The sequence below is a fragment of the Pseudophryne corroboree genome, chromosome 2 (assembly GCF_028390025.1).
Source record: "Pseudophryne corroboree isolate aPseCor3 chromosome 2, aPseCor3.hap2, whole genome shotgun sequence".
Taxonomy (NCBI): domain Eukaryota; kingdom Metazoa; phylum Chordata; class Amphibia; order Anura; family Myobatrachidae; genus Pseudophryne; species Pseudophryne corroboree.
The window spans coordinates 603,803,206-603,809,355 of record NC_086445.1 but is presented as its reverse complement, the minus strand read 5'-3'; positions in this window follow the sequence as shown (position 1 = coordinate 603,809,355).

Here is a 6,150-nt window from a genome sequence, read left to right as displayed (position 1 = left end):
CACCCATACTACACTCACACAGCACCACCCATACTTTGCTCACACAGCATCCACACTACGCTCACACAGCAGCACCCATACTGCGTAACACAGCACCCATACTACACTCAAATGCACCCATACTACACTCACACAGCACCACCCATACTTCGCTCACACAGCATCCACACTACGCTCACACAGCAGCACCCATACTACGTAACACAGCACCCATACTACACTCAAATGTACCCATACTACACTCACACAGCACCACCCATACTTCGCTCACACAGCATCCACACTACACTCACACAGCAGCACCCATACTACGTAACACAGCACCCATACTACACTCAAATGCACCCATACTACACTCACACAGCACCACCCATACTTCGCTCACACAGCATCCACACTACGCTCACACAGCAGCACCCATACTACGTAACACAGCACCCATACTACACTCAAATGTACCCATACTACACTCACACAGCACCACCCATACTTCGCTCACACAGCATCCACACTACGCTCACACAGCAGCACCCATACTACGTAACACAGCACCCATACTACACTCAAATGCACCCATACTACACTCACACAGCACCACCCATACTTCGCTCAAACAGCATCCACACTACGCTCACACAGCAGCACTCATACTACACTCACACAGCAGCACCCATACTACGCTCACACAGCATCCACACTACGCTCACACAGCAGCACCCATACTACACTCAAACTGCACCCATACTACGCTCACACAGCAGCACCCATACTATGCTCACACAGCAGCACCCATACTATGCTCACACAGCATCCACACTACACTCACACAGCAGCACCCATACTATGCTCACACAGCATCCACACTACGCTCACACAGCAGCACCCATACTACGTAACACAGCACCCATACTACACTCAAACTGCACCTATACTACGCTACGTAGTATGGGTGCTGCTACGCTCAAACAGCATCCACACTACACTCACACAGCAGCACCCATACTACACTCAAACTGCACCCATAGTACGCTCACACAGCAACACCCATACTACGTCACACTGCACCCATACTACACTCAAACTGCACCCACACTACACTCACACAGCACCCATACTACGTCACACAGCACCCATACTACGTCACACAGCACCCATACTATGTCACACAGCACCCATACTACACTCGAACTGCACCCATAGTACGCTCACACAGCCCAAATTAGCCCCCACCATCCCCCACAGCACTCAGTAATCCAACAATTTTTACATCCCACATTCACCCCCATACAGACACATATGTAAGAGGTGCGGCTGCGTGTGTGGTGGTGCCTGCTGCCGTGCAGGTGTAGTCTCGGTACTCACCAGGCGCCGCTCTCTCTCACCTTCAGGTACCGGAACCTTCCACGGACCTGGCAATCTTCAATCGGATCCGGACACGGCGATTCCCTCTCGGAGCTGACCGACGACCGAACTGAGGAGAGAATAGTTTACCTTAAAGGGGGTATCAACCCTTCTTCCACTGGAAAAGGGGATACCCCAGGGGTGACCGCGACCTTCACCGGTTGGGTGAAAGGTCATCACAGGCACAAAGCCTCAGCCACCCAGATTTCACACACTCGCGCTCTCGCACGTAGTGTGATGAAAAGGATTCTCACGTCCGTGAGCAATCCCGACTCCGGCGCACGGGGACAGACAAGGGACAAACGTACACGGATGCTACTCACCGTCACAAGTCTTGCACTCCGATCTTCTCCACTTACAGGTCCCTGTAAGGAGGCAAAGAGAAACAGCCGTGCAGGGCCAAGAACTACCCTAGTGTGCGTCCGCTACACTAGCTACATAAACAGAGCCCTCAAACTAGCTCGTGTGGGTGGTGCAACACAACTATGCACAACTTAAACAACGCATACACTTTGCCCTGCACGGTAACAACATAAATCACAATATCGGAATACAAGATCACACGGTGCTGTCCCTTTAAATCCCCCCCCCGCTGCTGAAAGAGGGTGGGCGCCACACAGCCTGCCCACCTCCTGTACACTTCCCTTATGTGGGCCTCAGGCCTGCCTACCTAAATACCTCAGGGTTGCCTGGGCCTTGCGCCCAGCGCCACCTTTAGTCACCCCGGGGCAATTATCCACTGGGCCTAGCGCCCCCTATTTGCGCACGGACCCGAGGCCCGACTGTACCCACGGGCCTAATGCCCGCCTAACTCGTCCGTCGTGGGGTGACCTGGGCCTGGTGCCCAGGGTCACCTTATATTCCCTAACCGGCCAAAATACCCTAGGGCCTAATGCCCTCTAACGTCTCACAGGCCTATTGCCTGATGTGCCCCCGGGCCTAGTGCCCGCCTACTGCGCTGGGAGAGTGTGGCTTGGGCCTAACGCCCGAACCCCCTAATTAATGTGTGGTCGGGTCTGGGTGCTTGGGCCACGGGCCGGGGGGAACCCCGACTGCGCGTGGCCTTGGACCCAGAGAGCCCGACTCACTTGTGCCCACGGGCCGGGAGGGCCCGACTGTATGCCCACAGGCCGGAAGGGCCTGACTTTGCCCACGGGCCTAATGCCCGAACACCCGGTGGTCTAGGGAGGAAAAGGGAGGGGGTGAAAGTTGCCTCACTGAGGCCTCACCTGATCCGTGGGGTCTCCGGCACTCTCTTCTGCCGCTGACCCGTCCTGGCCAGCGGCGCCGCCGTCTCTCCTCCGCGTCCAGCCGCCGCTGGACATCTTCCTCCTGCAGGCCGACGTCTTCCGGCCTCTTCAGCGGCCACCGGAGCTCTTCTCCCCACGGACGCCGTCTTCCTCGTCCACGCCGCCTCCGCTCCCCGTCCGGCTCTTCTGCGCTCTTCCGCGCGCTTCTCCTCTTCGGCTCCCGCCCGGCGTCTCCTCTCTTCGCGCTCCTGCGCGCGGACCTCTCTTCAGGCTCCCGCCCGGCTCACCGCGCCCCTCTCCGATTGGCTGCCGCTCCGGGAGCCGCGATTGGCTCCCGGGGGGTGCCAACATTCAAATGCCCCCGCAGCCTCTGGTCCGGTGCAGGGAAAAGGGTAATCCCTGCACCGGACACCCGCCGCCGCCACGCACCCAGCGCTGGGGACAGACAAGCTGCCCCAGCGCTGTCCCCAACCAGTGACAGCACCACTGATGTGCCCACAGGGCACATCTCTACACATACACACATCAGAACCCCCATACAGACACATACACACATCAGAACCCCCATACAGACACATACACACATCAGAACCCCCATACAGACACATACACACATCAGAAATCGATTCTGCTCATCATGGACATGGAGAGCCACTATAGAAGTTACCTGGCCTCCTGCAGCAACATCAGCAGCAACTACATGCTCGTGTAGTTACAGTCTGGGGGCGGAGCTTGCGTGTGTCAGGCTCAGTCAGGACCCGGAGAGAGTGGATGCTGGAGGAGAGGGGAAGGGTGGCCAGTGCACTGCCAGCACGGGTCTGTGGCTGCTGCCTGCTGATCTCACTGACAGGTGAGAGTGTCAGGCTTTAGGAGACGGGGCGTGGAAGGAAGGGGTGTGGACGCAGCCGTGGACCAGGCATTTTCATGTCAGGGGATGGGGGTGCGTGTGAGTGTACGGCTCGTTTTGGTGTCACCCTATTGACGGGTAACACCCGGGTGCGGGCCGCACCCCCCGCACCCACCTCATGACGCCACTGGAGGGAGGGGTCCCTATGAGCAGGAGGGTTGAGTGGGTGCATGTCTAGGGAGGAGGAACGTAACACCAATTTTGCGCCCTCGCCCTCTGTGATATAAACATGCCAAGGCATCCAATGTACTAAAGGAGATTTAGCATAAAAAGAGTAAGAGATGTACTCAGTTTCCATCAAAAAATGTAGCTGGATTTTATGAATAACTTTCAATAAAGGGGGTGGTAAAGGTTGTTTCCAGGTCTGGGCTAGAGCTGCACGGGCTGCGACACAGATGTGGCCCAAAACATAATGTAAATGTGCACCCACGGAATGCGGGTACACATTCAATAAAGCTATAAGAGGGGAGGGGGATAAGTGAAGACTAAGAACTTTATTAATTAGCCCAAATATCTCGACCCAGAACATTTTAATATGGGGACAAGTCCAAAAAATATGGAAGAGGTGACCCACCTCTCCGCAAAGACGCCAACAGAACTTCGAGCATGCAGGCTAAATCGTATGCAACCTATCAGGTGTAAGGTATAATCTATGCAATAACTTGACGTGCATCTCGGAGTGGTTCAGGCATTTAGACATTGTAAAAGATGACAGAAAAATGCTTTGCCATTGAGAGTCGTGCAGGGTACAACCAATATCTAGCTCTCACCGGATCTGGGCTCTAGATTTAGAAACGGGGATCAGTGCTAATAGTGTTTTGTACCAGAAGGAAATCTCACCTTTAGAGGCCTTGTTAGAGAGTCGGCCTAGGACATTTGTTATAGAAGGGATTGGCAGGGTAATGACACAATGGAGGCTGTTCCACCAGTGTTGTATTTGATAGTACCGGAGCCTCTCAGACTTGGGTAAAGAGAAGCGTTCTTGTAAATCAGAGAAGGAGCTAAGAACAGACCCATTAAACAAATCTCCCAGAAAACCGATCCCCCTGGGACACCATCTTGTAAGATTAAGATTGGGGACTAGAGCGGCCACCGTGCATAGAGAGACTAAAGACAGATTATGAAAGGAAGGGGATAAGCTAACGGCCAATCTTTTCCAGACCTGTAACGTGGCTTGGGTTGAGGGGAGGAGATTCAAATTCGGTGGTCGCAGAGATTTGGGCAGCCAAAAAAGATCTTTCAAAGGAAACCCAGGGCAGGCCAATTCCTCCAGACACGTCCACCCTGGGCGCACATCACTGCAGAAAGCTTTAATATGAGCTAAAAGGCAAGCTTCTTGGTATAGTGCGAGATTGGGCATATCCAGGCTACCATCTCTCCTTGGTAAGTACATTCTTGCGCGAGCAAGTTTAGGCGGGCGCGAAGACCATATATAATTGGTGAGAATAGTAGTAGCCTTATCTAGATATGTCTTTGGAAAGACAAAGGGAATTGGAACATCAACTGGGGAAGCAGGGACATTTTAAAAGCGGCCAGACGTCCTAACCATGATATATCATAATTAAGCCATGATTTGGTGAACAGTAGAAGCGAGGCCAATATAGGGGGGAGGTTAACTTCGAAAACGGAAGAGGAAGACGGGGGGGGGGGGGATAAAAATACCCAAATATCGTATTGAGGCTGTTTGCCAATTGTATGGGTATTTAGCACGCAAGGAGGTACGTGAGTGGGCAAGATTAATGGGCAGGGCATCGAATCTTAGCTGCTAGAGGCTCAATTGCCAGAACAAAAATGAGGGGGGAGAGAGGACAACCCTGACGGGTGCCGTTGTAAATTGAAAAGAGAGTAGATAAAAAGCCATTACTATAGACTCGGGCTGACGGGGAGCTATATAAGGCTAGTATGGATGACAGAATTTGATCATGAAGGCCGAATTTCAATAAGACTTCACGCATATAAAACCAATTTAAGCGATCAAAAGCCTTCTCTGCATCTAGAGATAACAGAAGAATGCCTTGCCTGCGGGCTAGGGAATCAACGAGGTTAAATACCCTACGCGTATTGTCAAGACGCTTGTCTTCCAGGTACAAATCCAACCTGGTCTGAATGCACCAAGGAAGGAAGAAGGACATTTAATCGGGAAGCTATCAGCTTAGCATATATTTTAATGTCCCCGTTCAATAATGCAATGGGACGGTAATTTTGGCAGGAAGTCAAATCTTTTCCCGGTTTATGGATCGTGACAATTCGAGCCTCTAGCATCTCTTTTGGGAGAGTGCCCTGAGAAGTAATTTTGTTGTAAACTGCCACTAGAGAGGGTACCAGGAGATCCTGAAGTGAGTCTTAAAAATCATTAATAAAGCCATCGGGGTCCGGTGCTTTATCTTTAGGGAGGGATTTGATTACACTTAGGGTTTCCAAGGTGGACCAAGGGGCATTTAATATCTCCAATTGATCTTCGGATATGGAAGGAAGTCTCAAATCCGCTAGGAAGGAAATAATAGAAGAGAGAGTGGGTTGTGGAATAGAAGGGTCAGACGAGAGGTTGTAGAGTTGGGAGTAGAAGTTGGCAAATTGATTCGATATCTCCAG